General features: G+C 42.1%; 1 long non-coding RNA gene across 1 annotated transcript in view; it reads right to left on the bottom strand.

Annotated features, from left to right (window-relative positions):
* Window positions 1-22,974, bottom strand: part of LOC126199306 (uncharacterized) — a 34,023-nt gene extending 11,049 nt beyond the window's left edge. Inside the window, exons 1-2 of the long non-coding RNA XR_007540148.1 lie at window positions 22,801-22,974; window positions 10,305-10,506 (exon numbers count right to left, since the gene is read on the bottom strand). This is a non-coding gene — a long non-coding RNA (uncharacterized LOC126199306). The remainder of the gene's footprint in view (window positions 1-10,304; window positions 10,507-22,800) is intronic.
* Between the last annotated feature and the right edge of the window lie 343 nt (window positions 22,975-23,317).

Below are 23,317 nucleotides of genomic sequence, written 5' to 3'. Positions count from 1 at the left end.
CCTTGTGCAAATCGAGGAAAAGCAAAGCCTCGGAGATATTAGTGGTCGCAACCAGGAAACGACATCTCGACATTCGATAATAGAACTTAGTACCGTGCGTCCAGACGGACAACTTTGGTGAAACGCAATAATTTTGCCAAGAAACTTAGAGAGACGGGTGTTTATGGCTCGAGCAATTGTTTTATTGTCGTAGTTCATCAGGTGGAAACCTTGGTCCTTGGGATGAGGACTATTTTACCTTTCTTGAAAGGAGCAGCAAGCGAGACACCCTGTATCACTTCACTGATCTGCGACATTATTGTGTCACCAAAAATGAATACAAAATACTTTTAAGAATACAATACAGTCGAAGTGACTCTTGTGACAGACCCGGTAACAACATCATATATATCGTAGTTAGGAAATCAGGAAAAAGTCATCATTAAAATTTTCAACCCACACAGTTCAATAACGTAGTTAAAAATTAAAATGAAAACGTCAAGGTAGGGCGTTGACACACCACCATCGGCATTAGTAAGGCGTGCAATGCAAACGTATTTCCTGCGCGCTCCATACGGATAAGACGGTGTAGTGAAGTCAATTCATATTGTAATGCGGATTTTGCCCGTTGTCTGAAATTGTTTTAACTCTATCAGTTTGGCCTGAATTCGATGTACATCCGTAATCCACAGAGGAGCTTGCCTAGCTCTATCGTAAAGATGGTTCAATACGGAGTGCTAAATCCTTGGGTCTGCGGGACGTTCGCCGCCCTTACGGCACCAAAACGCGTAAGAGCTTTACGAATTTGTGGATTGGCTTGCAGTTTCCACCAATCCACAGTAAACGAGTACCGTTCAATAGCACAGGAACACTAAGGGAATGGTCTTGTAAATAGGCTATACCGAGCATCCAGAGAAAACCATACAATTTTACCGGCTACTGTACATAATTAAATGTAACGGCTACAGCACAACGATCAGAAGAAACAAACGCGTATCACGTCAACGTCCACAAGCTTCCTACACACGGAATCAGCAAGGTAAAAGCGATCAAGCACTGCTAGAGGTGGCAGTAAAATAAACGTTTCAGACAAGTATAGGATACCGACAAAACCAGAAGTAGGAACTGACCCACCGACCGGACAACACAATTAGAATCACCACCGTAAAGAATATTTGTAGGGGATTTGCAACGTACATAAATGAGTTTCACTTTGTAGAGAGAAACGCGAACCTTTCATAGAGCGACAAGAGCCAGAAGGCGCATAGATGAGAAGCAAAGTAGGATCACAAAAGTTGCATCCTAACCTTTACCATCATCGAGAACTTCTAAATTTCTTAATGGAATTCCTTCTCTATAAAGTACGGCACTGTCCGTAGAAAGTTCGGAAGCCACAGCAATAAAGGTTGAGAGCCCAGGAATCGAAAATAATACCAGTCGCAAAGCAGCGAGCCGGAGTTCAGAACCAATCCTTTTAACGTTCAAAGTGAGGAAAGCATATGGTTACGTAGACAACTAAACAGGAAAAAATATTCAAATTTCCAAAACCATCATAGAACGGAGCTATGTACCAGTATACATAGCAGAATCAACGGACGAAACTGAGGGTGAAGTAGTATGAACATCTCATCCAACTCTTTTTTCTTCTTCCGTGATGAGACTCGCTCAGGCTGGATAGGTCGTTTACTGCGGCTCCTCAGAACTACCGCTACCTCATGCGGTTGTGTGGATGGGTCACGCAGAAATCAGTTTCAGATTCAGAGAGACAGACCTTCGCAACTCACTCGTCGACGGACAGGGACCCGAATATGGAGATTTTCTCAGTAAACACGGTATGGTCTGCCCTTGGAAATGAATCAAGTTATGCTTATTAAGGGGTTGTGACGTGGAGGTCATGACAGAAGGTGGTGAAATACTTTGAGAAGATGAGACGACCGGTGAGGTATCCGATAGAGACGAGGGAGCAAGTGGGGCCCTGAAAGAGACTCCGTAACAGGCCGCACCTACGAGGCGGACTGGATGACGGGAGAATCGTCAGATGATTTGATCAGTTGCGGAAGCACCCATGACTGCCTCGTCCACAAACTCAGGCAGGAGAAGATGTTCAATGGAGGGCTACCCGAAGGGAGAGCGAAAAGAACAGGCTCCTCCACAACGTCATCGTCTTTTATTCTGCGACGCTTGCTTTGAATAACCGGGGCCAGTGCTGAGGGAGTGACGGTGTTAATGTTCCGACATGGGGGCAGCAAGGGAAAATAAGGAGCATTGTATTTCAAAGATCCACTCTGATCCTCAATAACCGTGGTTGGTTCAGCTGCAAGACTATCATCCTGATTTGGGTTTTCCGTGATTTCTCTAAATCGGTTCAGGAAAATGCCGGGATGGTTCGTTTGTAAGGGAACAGCCCACTTCCTTTCCCATCTTTCGCTAATCCGATGAGACCAATGACCTCGCTGTTTGGTCTCTTCCACCAAATCAAACCAACCAAACCAAAACTACATTCAGAAATAAAACTGAAAAACGAAGAAAACGGCAGTTCAAGAAATCAAGTATCCCTAGCACTACGTTCAAGCCTCCCATGGTTTTTCGGAACACGCTGATAACGCAGAAATCTGTTTCAGTGATCTGTACGAGTCGAGGACATCGACATATCCTGTTCTGGCAACGATGTAGAAATGAATCTCTATGCAGAAATGAAGTAAGTGGGGTTCTGTTATGGTAAGTATGATCTCGAGGCTGCCTCTTTATTTGCCACAACTCACACTAGTATAGAAAATGTCAACAGTGCAATAACGATCAGGATCTCGACAGCTGGTGAGACATTAGACTCTCTCTACTGCACGCGAATATCGGTAAACCTGGAGACCTCATATGCAAGCAACAGGATTGAGGGTGCTGAACGTGTTTCATCCAAAAACCATGAGGTAACAAATATACAGAAGACAGTGTGGCCAAAGCGGAAGCCGTCTTCATATAAGCATTCACGAAGTTTGGAAAAGCTGTACTCTAACGACAAACATAGCCGTATTTCACAAAATGTTCGATAATTTGACGTAAGAGTCATAGATAAACAGGAAATACAGTTTGTGTTCAATTGTTAATTTTCTGTTTCATTCCTCTGGCGTAACATTCGTGTGTTGCACTGATATATTGTGAAAATGGGTAAGACTGTGCGTGAATACGAAGAATCTGTATGAGTGGTCTAGACACTTACACATGTATGAAGATTCATTTAAATTTGAACGAAAACTGCTTCCTATCTTTCTATATTTCAAGCAAGACTAGATAGTAAATTTTGACAAAATAATAAATAAATCTTTGACGATGTTTATACTGGGCGTTCATAAATTCTCGGTATAATTTAAAAAAAAAATCATAATTTGAATGTATTAGAGAAAGAGAATTGTGGTTCACTTTAAAAGGTTTAGCAGATCTCGAACTTTTTCTGCTCGCAATTTCTTGCAGATTTGACTTGGAATGTATAAAATTAGCGACAGATCAGGAGAAGGCGCAGTGTGTGATCTGATATGGAGAAACCCAATCAATGATAACGGCACTCCGAAATTATCTACATCGTTGTGGGAAGGGACCACAGCCAAAAACAAGTATAACGAGGTGCTTCAAAAACACTGAAGAGACAGGCCGTGTCGTGATGGTACCATCACATAGCCTCCGCTCTCACTCTCTCTATGTCCAACCACTTGACTTCTCTTTGTGAGAGTACGTCAAGGATCGCGTGTGAACAGACCCAGTCAACGACATAACTTTTGTGCACGGATCAGTGAAGCAATCAGAAATCTCGATGCTGCCATACATAAGCACAATTCCAATACCGCCTTGACTTTCTATGAGCGACGAGTGGGACAAACACTGAAATTCTGGGATAATAGAAAAACATTTCAGAACTGCTGAACGTTATACAACTAATCATGACCTTCTGTCTTTAATAGTTCCTAAATTATAGTCTTCTGAACTGATAGCGCGACTTCATGGACACGCTATATATTGTTATTTTAAACAAATACTTTTTATTGTGAGCGAGTAAGAAGTGACTCACGTCTTCTGATGTTTCTTTGTTTCGCCAAGTTAAGAAATTCATTAGTACGACACACTTCTCGGAATATTTCGAGTACTGCATCATCGAAACGATGGCATCAAGACCAATAGACTTGTAAGTAATCAGCTGGCACCCACAGTATTAAAAATGATGTAATCGGAAACACGAAATGCACCAAAATAAACCGGCAAGATCAGTGCCTTGATAAACGTAAATTAAATTTGATTTCCATCACATATTGAGCGGAGAATACACTCGAAGGGAAAAGAAAACGATGTGTCACGCAGGAGTTATCTGAAAGAGCAAGAAACCGGTAGATGAGATGTATATGTACAGATAATCCAATTATTACAATTTTAGAAAAACTGAATGATCAGTTGGTAGAGCACTTGCCCGCGAAAGGCAAAGGTCCCGAGTTCGAGTCTCGGCCCGGCACACAGCTTTAATCCGCCAGGACGTTTCATATCAGTGCACACTCCGCTGCAGAGTGAAAATCTCATTCTGGAAACTGAATGATTTGTTCGAAAAAATAGAGCTTCACAAATTGGACAAATCTATAACATGTAGTTCCACCTCTGGCCCTTATGCTAACAGTTATTCGGCTTGCCATTGACTGACAGAGTTGTTGGACGTCCTCATGAAGAATACTGTGCCAAATCCCATCGAGTTGGCTCATTAGATCGTCAAAATTCTGAGATGACTGGAGGGACGAGGCCATGATGCTCCATTCATTCTCAACTGGGGAGAGATACACTGACCTGGCTGGCAGAAGGCAGGTTTTGGTAAGCACGAAGACGAGTTGTAGAAACTCGCGCTCAGCGGCCGGGCACCACCTTTCTGGGATACGAGATCAGGATGGCTTGCCACAAAGGACAACAAAACTGCGCGTAGAATAGCGTCGACGTACCGCTGTGATGTAAGGGTGCCGCGGATGACAACCAAAGGGGTCCTGTTGAAAAGAAATGTCACCCATTGTTGTTGGGCTGTATGGCGGCTGTCAGTAGTATCTCTCCAAGACACGTCTCTGCTAGTATAGGGGCTCAGTTCGAAGCAGAAGTGATCACTGAACACAAATCTACTCCAGTCAGTGACGTTACAGGCCGAAGACGTGACTGGAGACGCCTTGGACAGCGGTGGGACATCAGCCTGCGAGTCGCCCTCCATAAGGCTCGACAACCAATAGTGACGGTCTGGGGTGCCATGCACTATCAATGCAGGACCCTTTGGTTGTCAGCCGCGGCGCTCTTATAGCACAGCGGTACGTCGACGATATTCAACGCGCAGTTTTGTTCATGGTAAGCCATCCTGGGCTTACATTTCAGCAAGATAATATCCGCCCGCACAGCCAGAGTTTCTACGCCACGGACGCATCCAAACATATCCTGCAAGCTGCCGTATTGTGCATAGGAGTGTGTACCATGCACCTGTTCCTTTCCTCTTCCACTTGCAGACAGAGCGAGAAAAAACGACTCTCTATATGCCTCCCTACGTGTCCCAATTTCGCTTGTCATATTTCGTGGTCCTTATCTGAAATGTACGTTGGTGGCAGCATATTCGTTCTGCAGTCAGGTTCAAATGCTGATCCTATAAATATAACTAAATGGTACTATTGTAATTTGTAATTCCAAGTACGCTACTAAGTCTGATTGTTGCTATTTTTACAACAGGCCTATTTCGGCTGAATTGTGATCATCAGGTTATTTGTAAGTAAATGGTACATAATTCTGGTACGACATTTTTAACTTTGTAGGCGATTCTCATACATATTTCATTGGTTCAAATGGCTCTGAGCACTATGGGACTCAACTTCTGAGGTCATTAGTCCCCTAGAACTTAGAACTAGTTAAACCTAACTAACCTAAGGACATCACAAACATCCATGCCCGAGGCAGGATTCGAACCTGGGACCGTAGCGGTCTTGCGGTTCCAGACTGCAGCGCCTTTAACCGCACGGCCACTTCGGCCGGCTCATATTACATTTTTATATATCTTTTACATAGTCTAATGGTTTTGGTATCCATGCGATATTCGTGGGCGGTCACTCTCGATTTGTTTGTTAGCTACGTTCAGTTGGTGATACTCTACTAGTAATTTTTGGTTTTCACCTTATTCGACTTATTACTTTATGCGGTTGTCATATTATGTTCTTTAGATCTGCATTTTTGTGACATCTTGTTTCACAGATAATCCAGCGATATAGTATGGCTACATGCAGTACTGTTTATCCACAATTTGCATGTCGTTATGCCATCGCTGGATGATGTCATTGTAATCTATTTTCGTAAACGGATAACACCAGCGGAACGAAACTAACAAGCAAATAGACAATGACAGAACACCGTTATCGCTTGTATATCGAAATATAATGAAATTCATTTAATAATTTACCTATAAAATAGAAATAACGTACCAAAAGTATCTATCATGGATTACACAGAACATCATAGCAATTCTGCCGAAACAGACCATTTGTAAAATAAAAGCAGTCAGACTTAGCAAGCGTATCTCAAATCATTAATTATAATTAAAAGCTTCACAAAAGACGTATACTACGCGACGGGCCCAGAATACAAATTTATTAGTACTGTTCCGGAAAAAGAACGTCTTCTCTCCAAAGATTCCAACTTGAGTTTGCGAAGCAACTCCGTAATACACGCGTGTTTATCAAACCTACCAATAACAAATCTAACAACCAGCCTCAATTGTTCTGACGTCTTCCTTTAATTCGAATTGGTGGGCACCCCAAACATTCGAACAGTACTCAAGAATGTGTCCCACAAATGGTCTATATGTGGTAGGAAAACTCTACTTTTCTAGAAGTCTCCCAATAAAACGAATTCGACTGTTCCCCTTTCCTGTTGCCGTTCTTACATTATCGTCCCACTTCATAATATCGCTTTGCAACGTCACCCTAAATATGGTTTATTCGAACATTACGATACAGTTTTTGGTACTCAAATGCATTAATTTACTTTTTTCCACATTTAGAGCAAGCTACTATTCATCAAACCAAACAGAAATTATGTCCAGATCATCCAAGTTTCCCATAGTCACTAAACGACGACACCTTACCGTACAGCACAGTATCATGAGCAATCAGCCTCACAGTGCTGCTCATCCTTTGTGTGCTGCTCATGCAGTGTGCCAGAACATATATGTACAGGGTGTTTCAAAAATGACCGGTATATTTGAAACGGCAATACAAACTAAACGAGCAGCGATAGAAATACACCGTTTGCTGCAATAAGCTTGGGACAACAGTACATTTTCAGACAGACAAACTTTCGAAATTACAGTAGTTACAATTGTCAACAACAGATGGCGCTGCGGTCTGGGAAACTCTATAGTAAGATATTTTCCACATATCCACCATGCGTAGCAATAATATGGCGTAGTCTCTGAATGAAATTACCCGAAACCTTTGACAACGTGTCTGGCGGAATGTCTTCACATGCAGATGAGATGTACTGCTTCAGCTGTTCAATTGTTTCTGGATTCTGGCGGTACACCTGGTCTTTCAAGTGTCCCCACAGAAAGAAGTCACAGGGGTTCATGTCTGGCGAATAGGGAGGCCAATCCACGCCGCCTCCTGTATGTTTCGGATAGCCCAAAGCAATCACACGATCATCGAAATATTCATTCAGGAAATTAAAGACGTCGGCCGTGCGATGTGGCCGGGCACCATCTTGCATAAACCACGAGGTGTTCGCAGTGTCGTCTAAGGCAGTTTGTACCGCCACAAATTCACGAAGAATGTCCAGATAGCGTGATGCAGTAATCGTTTCGGATCTGAAAACTGGGCCAATGATTCCTTTGGAAGAAATGGCGGCCCAGACCAGTACTTTTTGAGGATGCAGGGACGATGGGACTGCAACATGGGGCTTTTCGGTTCCCCATATGCGCCAGTTCTGTTTATTGACGAAGCCGTCCAGGTAAAAATAAGCTTCGTCAGTAAACCAAATGCTGCCCACATGCATATCGCCGTCATCAATCCTGTGCACTATATCGTTAGCGAATGTCTCTCGTGCAGCAATGGTAGCGGCGCTGAGGGGTTGCCGCGTTTGAATTTTGTATGGATAGAGGTGTAAACTCTGTCGCATGAGACGATACGTGGACGTTGGCGTCATTTGGACCGCAGCTGCAACACGGCGAACGGAAACCCGAGGCCGCTGATGATCACCTGCTGCACTAGCTGCGCGTTGCCCTCTGTGGTTGCCGTACGCGGTCGCCCTACCTTTCCAGCACGTTGATCCGTCACGTTCCCAGTCCGTTGAAATTTTTCAAACAGATCCTTTATTGTATCGCTTTTCGGTCCTTTGGTGACATTAAACCTCCGTTGAAAACTTCGTCTTGTTGCAACAACACTGTGTTCTAGGCGGTGGAATTCCAACACCAGAAAAATCCTCTGTTCTAAGGAATAAACCATGTTGTCCACAGCACACTTGCACGTTGTGAACAGCACACGCTTACAGCAGAAAGACGACGTACAGAATGGCGCACCCACAGACTGCGTTGTCTTCTATATCTTTCACATCACTTGCAGCGCCATCTGTTGTTGAAAATTGTAACTACTGTAATTTCGAAAGTTTGTCCGCCTGAAAATGTACTTTTGTCCCAAGCATATTGCAACAAACGGTGTATTTCTATCGCTGCTCGTTTAGTTTTTATTGCCGTTTCAAATATACCGGTCATTTTTGAAACACCCTATATATAGAGAATAAGAGCGCTCGTGTCACACTTCCCTGGGGCAGACCAGACGATGCCCTCGTCACTTATGAACATTCGAACGTACTGAGTTGTATTACTTAAGAAGTCTTCGAGCTAGTGACATATCTGGGAACCTATTCCGTATCCTCCTACCTTTGTTAACAGTTTGCAGTAGCGTACCGTGTCAAACGCTTTCCAGAAGTCTAGCACTATGAAATCTGAATGTCTCCCTCCATCTCTAGTTCGCAGGATATCATCTCACTGAAGGACAAGTTGAGTTTCGCACGAGTAGTGCTTTCTAAATCCGTGCTGATTTGTTGACGTAAGGTATTCCGGCTCATGGAAATTTATTATATTCGAAACCACAATGTGTTCAAGAATTCTACAAAAGACAGATTTTACGGATATTGATCTGTAATTATGCGTGTCTGTTCTTTTACCCTTCTTATATACAGTAGTCACCTGCGTTTTCTTTTCCAGTCGATTGGGACTTTGCTCTGGATGAGAGACTCGCGATAAATGCAAACTAAGTAAATGGTCATTGATTACTCTTCGTAAGCCGAATGCAGGACTGTGGGGCAGTATTACGCTACGGCTGACATTCACCTGCACTTGCCTATGGCCTGTGATAGTAATCGCACCAAGAGACATGTGGTCAACGTCAAAATTATTGCAGATCACTACTATTCCTCCATGCTTGTTGTCTTCCCAGACTGCGATGGCAGCTTTCAGCAGGATGTTACTGTTACAAGGCCATAATCGTGCTACAGTGATTTGAGGAGCATAATAGTGAACTTACTTTGATGTATTGCCACCAAATATGCCTGATATGAATCCAGTGGAACAGATGTGGGATATTATCTGGGTCCAAGCTGCACGCCCACAAAACGCCAGCCCTTATTAGTTTACGAGAAATGTGTCCCCGTGCATCGACATCTAGTTTCACGTGCTTCCGGAGACCTACCCAGAACTAGTCCAAGGTATGTGACTCAGAATAGCCGCTATGTGTCGTTCCAAATGTGGACCAACACGCTATTAAGTAAGTGGTCATAATGTTTTGGATCGGCAGTGTAAATCATCTGTATTATCCATTACTCAACCACATCTGGGTAAAGATAAAAATGAAATTTGCAGACAGAAAATTCCTTTATAATCTACCCTTTAAACAGATGCTTTTATATAACGAAAGTAACTTTAGAAACCTATTGAAGCATGATAGCTGCTTTGAAATTACGTTTAGTCCATGTCATAATTTAACAGCTGATTTTTTTTTCCCTAAGTAAGAATTGAGTTCATCACAATCATGGAATTGGAAAGCTACAGAATAACTTTCTAAACCACCAGCACGTAGCCAGAGAAACATTAGAAAGATGCATTTGGCTATTTGATTTATAACGTGCTGGTATTACATATCACGTTTCGCGTTGTATGTGAACTGTGGAAGAAGCAGCAAAGGAAACTATTTACATGTTTATTGGTAATCAGGGTACTGAGTATTGTAATACCCAACTCCTAAGCAATCTTTGTGCTAGGGTGACCTTATAGCTCCAACGATACTCACCAAGTCCACAGGAGGACGAAGGCATATCGAGGATGGATTGTGGGAAACTCAAGTGCCACTGTGTGCGGATGACACATGGCAGATGAGACTGGGCTGTGGCATCTCGGGGATTCCCCGCTACCTTCTCACGACGTCTGGCAGAGACAGTGGGAGGAGGCCGTAGGTGAGGTCTGGGCGCGTCTCTTCACTGGGTGGCGCTGCTCTGGAAGGAAACCGACACGACATGAGGAGCGCACTATGCTCATCAAACTGCTATAGATTAAATGAAGAATCGGGTAATGAAAGACCAGATTTATGAGACTCGGAAAGGAACGTGTACTAACTTCCTCTGATGAGGTAATATAACAGTACTGTAACCTCCACTCACATTAAAACATCTTAACAGAACAAAGTTTTGAAAATTGTTTCTGACAGTTGCTTCGGTGTTCCTTTGTGTAATTAAGTTACATTTATTTGATCTGATTGTAATTAACTATTTAAAGCAAAAATTGAAATACAGTTACGTAACTAGCCATGCTTTTATTGAGAAATCGTATAAAACTGTGAACTTAGTGACGCCTTTCACGTTATAGCGAGTTGTCTCATATGTGTCAACGGAATATGTAGCAAACTGACTACCATAAAATGGGATTCTATGCTACCACGTCAGAAGACAAATGGGAATATCATTGTAAGATTTTTTTGGATAGGTTATAGGTTGGTAATGAACCAATCAAACAGGGAAAACTACAAACATCAGATGTGGTGCTGAACTGGCTTACTTCGAACTTCATTTGTAAGTACCTATCCAGTTTCCAAGTTATATAGGTTATACCTATTTTTCCACTGTAATACAAGATTTATTATTCCTTTTGATGGTAGCAGGAGCATCTGCTACAGCTATATATATGATGTCCGTTCGACCTATGGCAGCGCCATCAAGCGGGCCAACCATAGCGCCATCTGGTTTCCCCCTTCAAGGTAGACAAGTTTCGTTCTTTGTAGTTTTTTCGTTTGACGCTTATTTCGTGAGATATATGTATATTGTGTGTGTCCGTAGGTGTGCGTGGGTGTGTCTGTATGTCCACGCGCGCGTGATCGCTCATGTGTGCGTGTAAGGAGAGCTAAAATGGCTAGTGTGTTCTATCTTCTGTGTCCATAAATTATTGCCTTACTATGGTACAGTCATGGTAATTGACAGTAAGTGAATTGTCTTGTTTATGTAATACTATTTTTTTGGCATCTACAAGGCTTTTCTTTATCTACAATAACTTTTATTAGTTTAAATAACGTTGGGTTGCTAACGTTTGTTTCCTAGATTAGTATGAGTTTCTTTCTTATTATTGCCTTTCGGATTTGAAAGTTCACCTGTATGGCCAGAAGCTGTTTCTTGTTACTGAACCTGACTATTCTCATGTATTTCTATTGTGGTAAGGTTGTGGTTTTCAGTGTCGGAGGTGTTGAATGGCTGATGCCATACTTCCATGTTCTTTTACGTTCTTTAAACCTTGTTTCAAGTGTTCTGCTGGTCTGCCCTAGCACAGACCATCAGAATCATTGCACTGTAGCTGGAAAAATTCCAGATTTCTGATATACGTCAGTCTCATCTTTGTTACTTAAACATTTCTGCACTGAGCTATTCCTTTTGTATCTTATTTTTATTCTTTGTTTCTTGCTGATCTCCCCAATTCTGTGCATCAGCTTCATTCTATACGTGAGTATGTACCACTTTATCAGTGTAGTGTCCCTGTTGTGCAAACGTAACGTTGTTGGAGTGTGTGCTTGTGATGGATATAATAGGTCTCTGGATACGTGTAGCGTTGAGTTTTTTTATTATGTCTTTCTGGACTTTCTTATTCAGTTCTGTAACTAGTAATTTTTGCTATGCATTATGTTTTGCTATCTGAATGTTATGTCCAGCTCCTTATTATAGTTGTGTTTGTCAAGTGGTACTGTGTTTATTCTATCCAATATACTGTCTCAAAGACAGAGGAAGGACACATCATAAATATAGTACTATAAGTGACCTGATATGAAAAAAAATTTAAAGTGTCATAGCTACATGAGCATAAAAAAGCGAGACAGATAAACACAGAAGCTAAAACTCTGGAAACCCTTAGAGAAAAACTACACAGAAAATTTAATCATAACCACAGTGGACAAGGGGAACACATTATTTCTCATGGATCAACAGTGGATCTCATGGAAAGTAGCAAGTCACACAATTTCATTTCACAGAATAAAATCACAGAACTACAATCAGTCCCAAACAGCAGCTTTCCATACAAAAAGAAAAATGTTTTAAAGACTGTAGAGCACACACTCGATGACAGACAGAAAGCTCATATGACACATGTGGAGCCTAATGCTCCAAAACTTAGGAGCCAACCAAAACCTCGAAAAGTAAATAGTTATGTTAGACCAGTTATAAAATAAAGAAAATCACCCACACACACACCTTCACCAGAAATCCATTAAATCTACTTACACGGCAGTATAAAACACCAAATGACAAAATAGTAAAAAACACAAAAGAACTAATAATCACCAAAAAAGACTTCATATTCCAGAAACAGAATTCCAATCTCATTTAATGTAGAAAACGTGCACTCCACATTCACATCAAAAGAAGCAATCAAAATACTAGAATGAGACCTAGATATAATCAGTTACCATAATAGCACATAATGGAGATAAGCACTCTTACACATCACTTCTGTTAGAAACTACTTTCAGTTCAATAAAGAGTTCTTGTTACCACAAGAATGGTTACCACCGGGATCCTCATTTCAGGACTGTTAGCAAATACCTTCATGAACATAATTTAAGAAAGAATGTTCCAGAAAATAGTGCCAGGAAAATACAGCATAAAATATTGTTAGAGATACATGGATCAATACTGTGATTGGCAAATGACCAAAAACTAAGTTAGAACAACCACACACAGAGATAAACCAACTACACAGAAACATGAAGTAGAGTTTAGGGAGAGAACAAGCACGCCAAATATTTTCATAGATGTATCCATCAAAAAGGAAAATAGCTTACATTCATTCAGTATGTACAGTAAAAAAAAAGACCACAGCAGAAATAATACTGCATAAACCATCTAACCACGCCCAGTATGAAAAACAAGCAGCTCTCAGGTATATGGTTCACCAACTAAACAAAGCACCATTTGATGGTCCGCCCTGATAACTGAATGGTCAGCGAGACGGACTACCGTCCTAAGGGGCCTGGGTTCGATATCCAGCTGGACAGGGATTTTCTCCGCTCATGGACTGGGTGTTGTCTTCATCGTCATTTCATCCCAGTCTGGCGAGCAGGTCGTCCATTGTGGCTTCGAATGTAATAAGAACTGCACCAAGGCGGCTGGACCTGCCCCAGAAGGGGCCTCCTGGCCAATGACGCCAAACGCTCATTTCCATTTTCATACCATTTGATGAACAGAACTATAATAAGGCGTTGCACATACGATTCATGTAGCAAAAAGTAATGGATATCAATAATTTCTAGCTTCAGAACTGAATGAGAAAATAAAAAAAAAAATTAAAAAAAGGAATCACAAGACCACATAAATCCAGAAATGGGCAACACCCACTACAAACACACACACCAACAACACCTTCACGGCACAATGAAAAGAGATTCAGTAACAAAAAACATCTTCTGATGCTAGAAGAGAACTTGCAAATCGAAACGGAAATAATGTATAAGAACTGCATAGCAAAGTAAAAACAAACTTTGGCAACCAAATATTATTTAAACTAATAAAACATGTAGTAAGTAAAGAGGAGTCCCTCAATAAGTCACAAAAATAGTGTCACATAAACAAGAAAATGTACGCACTCTAGATCACTACCACTGTACCATAGTAAAGCAACAATTTCTTTACACGCAGGTAACGACATACTAGACAGATGAGCTCAACTCTCTCTCTCACTCACACACACACACACACACACACACACACACACACACAAAACAGATATCACTACATATACAGGGTGGTGACAAACGGTCTGAAAAGCTTGTAGGGGTGTTGCAGGTTCCTCTGCGAAAATCTGTTACGGAAAAATCGATACATTGTGCTAATCAGGCCATTACACATTCAAATTCAAGCAGCCTGCCAGAGACATGTTCTTTATTTGGTTTCACGAACCGAACAAGAGAGCAATACAAAAACTGGACGTGGCATGCCAGTAAGGTTCAAACACGTGCCAAATGCTGAGCGGTCTTGTGAGCTAATATCTGCGGTATGAGAACTACTGACACTAATTGTATCTGGAAAGCCATCGGAATTTGCGTGTGGAATTGCCTGATTGGCTAACTCAAATGATAATAAACTCAAAAACGCCGCAACATATCGAACTTTTTTCTTAACAATAACTTCTCAGCACAGCTCCTCTATAATACCCTTACAATCTTTTCAGACTGTTTTCCACCAATATATAACTCCGAAAGTGCTAATGTGGTGCTTCCTGGACTCTCAGGTAGCGCGCTAGCCCCAGATCAAATCCACCCGGCGGATTAACGACGAGGGCCGGTGTGCCAGCCAGACTGGACAAGGTTTTTAGGTGGTTTTCCACATCCTGATAGGTGAATACAGGGCTGGTCCCCAAATTCCGCCTCAGTTACACGACTCGCAGACATTTGACAAATGTTCGCACAATTCCATGGCTTATGCTAGGCACAGACAGCTGGGGTACACTAATTTCGTCCCGGGGGTGGGGTGGGGGGGGTTGGGGTGGTGGCAGGAAGGGCATCCGGCCACCCTCTGCAACTAACATTGCCAAATCAATACTAACAAGGCCGACCCCACGCTCAAGTGGGAAAGGCCCCGAGAAAGAAAGAAAGATACAGACTGAGTGTCTCTCCCACACATCATCAGGCGCATTATTTCAGGTGTTTCACCAGATATTTGCAACATGCAGCTGGGGTAAGCCGAAACAAATCCTGCTCATCCTGGCTTTCATAGATGCCCACTGTCGACAGAAAGCCTCGGTCTGTTGATATTACAAACGAATTACCTTTAAAATGCAATTTCACGTGCCCATTTACAGAGCAATCTCAATTTTCTCTCGTGCGTTACTCGTTTTATAGATATACACTCCTGGAAATTGAAATAAGAACACCGTGAATTCATTGTCCCAGGAAGGGGAAACTTTATTGACACATTCCTGGGGTCAGATACATCACATGATCACACTGACAGAACCACAGGCACATAGACACAGGCAACAGAGCATGCACAATGTCGGCACTAGTACAGTGTATATCCACCTTTCGCAGCAATGCAGGCTGCTATTCTCCCATGGAGACGATCGTAGAGATGCTGGATGTAGTCCTGTGGAACGGCTTGCCATGCCATTTCCACCTGGCGCCTCAGTTGGACCAGCGTTCGTGCTGGACGTGCAGACCGCGTGAGACGACGCTTCATCCAGTCCCAAACATGCTCAATGGGGGACAGATCCGGAGATCTTGCTGGCCAGGATAGTTGACTTACACCTTCTAGAGCACGTTGGGTGGCACGGGATACATGTGGACGTGCATTGTCCTGTTGGAACAGCAAGTTCCCTTGCCGGTCTAGGAATGGTAGAACGATGGGTTCGATGACGGTTTGGATGTACCGTGCACTATTCAGTGTCCCCTCGACGATCACCAGTGGTGTACGGCCAGTGTAGGAGATCGCTCCCCATACCATGATGCCGGGTGTTGGCCCTGTGTGCCTCGATCGTATGCAGTCCTGATTGTGGCGCTCACCTGCACGGCGCCAAACACGCATACGACCATCATTCGCACCAAGGCAGAAGCGACTCTCATCGCTGAAGACGACACGTCTCCATTCGTCCCTCGATTCACGCCTGTCGCGACACCACTGGAGGCGGGCTGCACGATGTTGGGGCGTGAGCGGAAGACGGCCTAACGGTGTGCGGGACCGTAGCCCAGCTTCATGGAGACGGTTGCGAATGGTCCTCGCCGATACCCCAGGAGCAACAGTGTCCCTAATTTGCTGGGAAGTGGCGGTGCGGTCCCCTACGGCACTGCGTACGATCCTACGGTCTTGGCGTGCATCCGTGCGTCGCTGTGGTCCGGTCCCAGGTCGACGGGCACGTGCACCTTCCGCCGACCACTGGCGACAACATCGATGTACTGTGGAGACCTCACGCCCCACGTGTTGAGCAATTCGGCGGTACGTCCACCCGGCCTCCCGCATGCCCACTATACGCCCTCGCTCAAAGTCCGTCAACTGCACATACGGTTCACGTCCACGCTGTCGCGGCATGCTACCAGTGTTAAAGACTGCGATGGAGTTCCGTATGCCACGGCAAACTGGCTGACACTGACGGCGGCGGTGCACAAATGCTGCGCAGCTAGCGCCATTCGACGGCCAACACCGCGGTTCCTGGTGTGTCCGCTGTGCCGTGCGTGTGATCATTGCTTGTACAGCCCTCTCGCAGTGTCCGAAGCAAGTATGGTGGGTCTGACACACCGGTGTCAATGTGTTCTTTTTTCCATTTCCAGGAGTGTATATTGACAGGAACAGTAATACATGAAGAATAGTTAGTACTCCAGCAGCGACTGAGCAGCACTTTCGTATGATGGTAGCAGTTAGCTCAGCCCGGAGTGGCGCTGTCAATGTGGAAGTATGCTTATTCTTTGCGTTTTACTGAACCTGTTAATACACACCGAAAATATGAATATCGGACTAGATTAATTTTGTCCAGCTCTGTCGAATGGGCACATGAACATCGACTTTAAAAATCATTTTGTTTTCGATGGGAAACAAATCGACTTCTTCCGTTGATGGTGGATATCACAAGAAAGAGGTGATAAGCAGTATTTGTTTGGGCTGCCTCCAGTTTTATATTGCAAAAACGAAACTGCAAATATCTGGCGAAACGCCAGTGAAAATTGTCACCATTACTTAGGTAAAAGGAGATATGCCCTGTACACACACACACACACACACACACACACACACACACACACACACACACACACACACACACACACATTAGTCAAAATACATAAACACACAGGCATCAATAGCAGAAGTTTCTGCTCTACCAAAACGAAATAAAAGACAAATTAATTCAGCAAAATCAAAACAATGTACATTAAATGGTGAGTTGACAGTCGACCTTTACAACAAAAAATGTAATATATAAAGTGTTAGTGCAAGTGCTGCATGTTGAAATCTATCCACATATGTAGGGAAGAATGTGAAGAATGAAATAAGAAACAAAAAAACCATTGAGTAGTAGTGATAGTTTAATACTATTAATAGTAGCAAGTGTAAGCATGAGGACTGTTCATGAACCTAGCAAACAAAATTGTAAGAAAATAGATATTGTTATAGTGACCTCAGAAGATGCTTTAGCATAAAGCGAAACTTGTTCTAAATAAGACTTACATCACAGATTCAGAAGACAGTATACGCTGTATAACTTATAAAAAGTGTGGAAAAAAGAGGCTGGAAACAGAGACGACAATATTTATAACTTAAATTTTGTTGTTTTAATTTAAGTAAATGCTAAGCAAACATTCAGTCCAGTTTCATTACCCAAAATTTCAGTTTTAAGGTATTCCTTAATCTGACTTCTGTTTTGGCTAACCGAAAATGCAGGGTTGCGTATTTGCAAGATGAATATGTACATTAATTGTTAGTGTTCCTTCAGAAGAAGACCAACAGTTAACTGACAGAAATGAAGAACCACCTTACAGTGTTCGCAATTCAGGATCTTATGCTGTGATTAAATGTATGGAAAAAGTAAGCAGTCACTTAATTTTGTATGCATGTAAAATTTGCTATTTAGAAGGCAAAGGTTATGCTAAGATGCCATATTTAGTCAAGCAGATAACATATGAAAGTCCTTTGTTACCTGAGGGAGTCCTAGTTGAGATTCAAAGATATTATTTTCAAGCATGATGTTGGTAACAATGTACTAACAAAAAAGAAATTCATCACTTTAATGTTGCAAGAAAGTAATTGTAGATGTAATAACTTTTATTTGGAAAACTTTCTAGAAGATAAACTACTGGTGGACGTAACACTGTGAGGATGAGTCATGAATTGTGTATGTATGACTCAGTCGATAGAACACTTAGGCTTAATACAGAAAAGCCAACAATTACTGATATATAACAGCTGCTGTTGAAGACAGCCATGCAAACGAAAAATTTTGTGTAGCATATCAACAGCTAATAGCTGAGTGAGTATTGCTGTCATTAAGTACCTGGTTTGTATCTGAGTAGCAATTACTTTTTGCAACTTATATCTGAATTCTATAATTATTATCAAATAGAAAAATCAATTAAAGACGAACAAATATTGAATCATGGTTTTTAATAAATTATTTTCCTTGATTTTAATTAGAAATGGTACAGAAGTAACTAAAAAATTATAATGAAATACCAACTGTGTTGTTGTTATATGAAAAAAGTTTCTTACAGCAACAATAACATTCAGTCTCTAGTTTAATGTGTGTTTTACTTTTAATTTCATATTTCACATATTTGCAACAAGTTTTTATTTAAAGTCAGTACTCACATTTTATATGACTAGTAATTAAAAATAAAAAGGTGCACTTTTATTGTAAATTGTGATTCATTATTTATTAATTAACATTTCTATTTGGTAATAAATATAATATTTTAAAAAATTAAAAAATTGATTTAGTACTATTGAGATTCAAACCTATGGCTCTGTGATTACAAGACTTACGTGCTATATAAGAAGCTGGTGACTTCATTACACTGCCAGAAATCTTTAAATGTTCACAGTTACATTTTTAGAGGTTTACTGAGGATTTTATCTTACTGCTTTAGGCAACAACTGTGAACAAACCTTCCAATTCTATAAGTGCAAAGGAAATCAAAGAGGATCAGGCCATAAGGTTCACATGTCAGCCACCGGGTTACTCTAATTTCTAAAATTCTCAGGCACAAAATTGTTTTGGAAGCTGAACTTTTGGAAGCTGAACATCATGATGAACAGATATACCACAGTTGCCATTTACAGCGCCTGCTGCCACTCTCTGTACACACATGCCACGTTCACTGTGATATTAGATGGACTTCATGCTCTGTCCCCTATCTACCACCTATGCCAAAGCAACCAACTATTCAATCAAGTACCGTGGACTGCTGCTCATCTGGTCTGCTAATGACCATTCCTCTGGATATCAGATAAAAACAGTCCACACCAACAGACATGCACAAGGCTGTTTTCAAAAAAAACTCCAACAGCTGCCACAATACTGTGTGACGCCAGCCTCGCCACCTGAGGCATAACCATCGCCACAAACAGCATTGGCATTACAGTACTACCTTGCTTTCATAAATGACATGCGAATTCTTCAGCATGCCAAGTATTTAGGCTGCTGACCGTCTGCTCTGCAGCCAGTCCACGCTTTGGGATTACGCCAGTTATGCCTAGTAGCTCATCCTGCTGTGGAACAAGGAATGTCCATAAACTAACACCATCTTTGAGTTACCGACTCACTGGACCTTGCTTCAACCACCTTCAAGCTGCCACCTTATCTTCACCAACCTCAAGCTCACCACATCATGTTCAATCCATCCTCAAGAGCTTCCCAGTTCGCCACTGATTATAGCCTCTCAGACTTAATTCTTGAAAGAACATTCCAGGACAACATAAGTCATAGATTTTCAGTATAAACCAAGTAGTTTGGATTGACATCCCAAGGTAACTGTTTTATTGGACTCTCTTCCTTCGTCTTCTTAATAAATAGACAATTGCTCTTTGTTACCTCAGAACTCCATTGTAGTCTTTTCTTCCCCTCAGACATGAATACTGCGATGGTGATGAGGATAACCTGGCTTGGAGATTACATCCCAGTAGTGACTAGTGTCCAGACATTCAGACTTTTCATGTTTTTGTGTTTGCCCAGAGTAGCCTTCCATAACTACTCCACTGGTCTGTTTCTGAATGCTTATCACTTTAGAGATGGGCGATCCACTACTCAACTGATTGAAAGAGCTAGACCCTTTCACAGAGTGAGTGATCAGTGACTCAGGAAAAAGTAATAGTAGCTCTTCAGATCTGAAAAGCCTTCCCAGTGATATCAGTGTGTAGAACAAAGATTTTAGGCCACTGAAACAGAATCCCACTCAGCATGCTAAATTAATCACTATGACTGCAAAAGAAACACTGTATACAATAATTAGATATAAGTTTAGATAGTTTGCTACTGTGAGTAGCTTTTGTCAGTCACGAAAAGAATAGAAATATCACTCCCTTAGAACACTGTATCAATGCATAAAACACTTTCTTGCCTTTTATTTCTGCTTTTGATTTGAAAAGGCAGCTCACAATGGGCTGACATATTGGCCCATTCGATACTGCACCACATGAGATGATGCTCTTTGAAGCGGAAGATTGTGGCTCCCCTACCACTTCCTACTGAGCACAGAGTTGATGACAGGTCACTCATGAGTCACTGCCCTCGTTGCTCACTCATTGACTTGTATTGTATGTGACTGACTTGTGATTTTGCTCTTCACTCATTAACTCACTGAGCTCCTAGCATGCTCACTGCTTCTGAATATACACAGAGTGACTCCGGAGCTGCCCTACTCTTTGAATTCTTGGCTCACTCACTGATTCAGCTCACAGTGATTGTGGCTCATTCCTGATTGAGCTCACAGCTTGACTTGAATCTTTTGAGTAACAGCTCTTCATTCAAGTTAAGCTTACCTTAGATATTATTTACTGTAACAATAATTATATATATATATATATATATATATATATATATATATATATATATATATATACACTACATTATTCAGTTTCATATATATATATATTAGTGCATTTATACATTACTGAATACACTGAATGTACATGTGTTATCATTTTAAGATTTTACTATTTAAAAAGAGCTTCTTCGTAGAAGTTTTTCAATTTTTCGACATTAATTTTTTTTTAAGATCTTAGAATGTAAGTCAAGCATGTTGCCTTCATTCATAAAAATTTAAAGTCATAAATTATATGCTTTTACCAATCTAGATTAAAAACGCAAAATGCCATTAGTAGTAGTTTCCTGTTCTTCTGGCTCCTCTTCAGACCTGAAGACCTATCTAATATTAAAGCACACAACACTAATTCTGGAACAATGTGGTCAGAAACTGAATCAAAATCACAGTCAGTCGATGATTCTTCGGCAGAAATTTGAGTAATTGTTTCTTATGAATCATGATCACCAATGTCTGCTTCCACTTCAGATGAAGTTCTCAAAACAGGAAATCAAAGTGAGTACCTAATTTCAATCTGCCATTGTCGTTTGGTTCCAAACCCAGTCCTGATTTGGTTTCTTTTGAGACATCCTCACTCTTAACCGATTTTCGTTCGAAAAACCATATAAGCAAGTCTGTCAATGATATAAAGGCAGTCACATTAAGTAAAATTATTGATTTCGTGTACTATGAGCCAACAGATTCTATAATTTCTTTAAATGACACCATATTGGCTTTTATCTCTTCCTGTTTGTATTTCACTAATGCAGTTTCTGTGTTTGAGCCATTTTCAAGGACCTACTAAGCATAATGTAATATAATGAGAAAATCATAATAGGAGATCAACGGTAAGTACAATCAGTTTTGTAGTTTAACATTCATATACTTAAAATGTTTTATGCTATGTAAAATAGGTAAAGTTGTTAAACGACTGTGTTAATGTTGACGCTAGTATGATCATTGGTTTTTATTACTGGCATTAGGACATTTCTTATTGAGGGTCAATGACAAGTGGACAACTACAAACAATATTTGTATGTACACACTTACAGCACATTTTGTAGATGGTAAAACTGCATCAAATCTGAAGAAAAGCGTACTATAGAAAATATTTCGAGCTGGGTAAAGGCCATTAAGCCAAATATAACTAAGTTTAAAATCAGTATTATAGAGATGGACAATAGTTCAAATATGATGCCAGCTGCGAGGCTTCTGAAACTTCCATATGTCCCATGTTTTGCACATTCCTTACATCACACTGTGCAACACAGTATGAAAGTCAATACCGAAAACATTTGATGAGGTTAAAAGACAAGTTACGTTTTTCACTAAGGATCCTTTTGCCTTCATAAAACTTTCTGAAATACAAGAAAATTTAAAGAAAGACCAATCAGCAAAACTTTGGCAATTATGGTCTGCTATAGAGGCTCAAAATCTTTGCAGTGGACTTCCTACGACTTATCGAGTCACTGGACTGTGCTGGACAAAGGAGGTATGACACGATGTTGGATGGTATCCCGTGACTTTTGTCATTTTAGTGCACGATTTAATTTTCAGGTTTGCAAAATAATGTAAACATTTTATCAAATGCTAGGAATCAGATTGTGTGTGTGTGTGTGATAGAATCTATCTGTTACTTCCTAAAACGGGTGCTACACACTGGGATTTGTAGCGGGTCACGTATCGGAAGCTGTCTGATTGTATCATACTAAAGGTCACAAATAAAATGAAATGAAAATACCTGACCACGTACCTAACGTATCTGGAGGCATCATGTGGGTCAGCAGCCGGCGCCTTCTGGGTCGTCTGTATGGTACGTGGCGGCCAGTGGCTTCAGGCGAATCACGTTGCCGTTGAAGGCTCTGGCGGAGGGGACGAGGCGTTCGGCTCACGACAGGGCGCTAGCCGCGGTGGCCATCTGGGATGTGGGCGGCGGCGGCGGCGGCGTCGGCAGGCAGGCAGCGCAGCGGGGCGGTGCCGGCCACGGGGGCGGCCGGAAGCGGAGGCGCGGGGGCGGGCGAGCACCGCCGGCCGCAGGGTCCATCTGGCGGCGGCACCCGCCACGGGGGCGGCGGGAGGCGGAGGCGGAGGCGCGGGGGCGGGGCGCGCCGCTCAGGACGTGGGCGCCGGCCGCGCCGACGACGCCGACGTCGAGGAGGACGACGACGACGTGGAGGCGCTGCGCGGCGGCGGCGCCAGCGGGCACAGCCGCGGGTCCGGCGTCGTCGTCACCACCACCTGCCGGGAGTGCGTCCACTCACTCACCACCT

This window comes from Schistocerca nitens, chromosome 8, assembly GCF_023898315.1.
Source record: "Schistocerca nitens isolate TAMUIC-IGC-003100 chromosome 8, iqSchNite1.1, whole genome shotgun sequence".
Classification (NCBI taxonomy): Eukaryota; Metazoa; Arthropoda; class Insecta; order Orthoptera; family Acrididae; genus Schistocerca; species Schistocerca nitens.
This window is presented reverse-complemented; position numbering and strand designations above follow the sequence as displayed.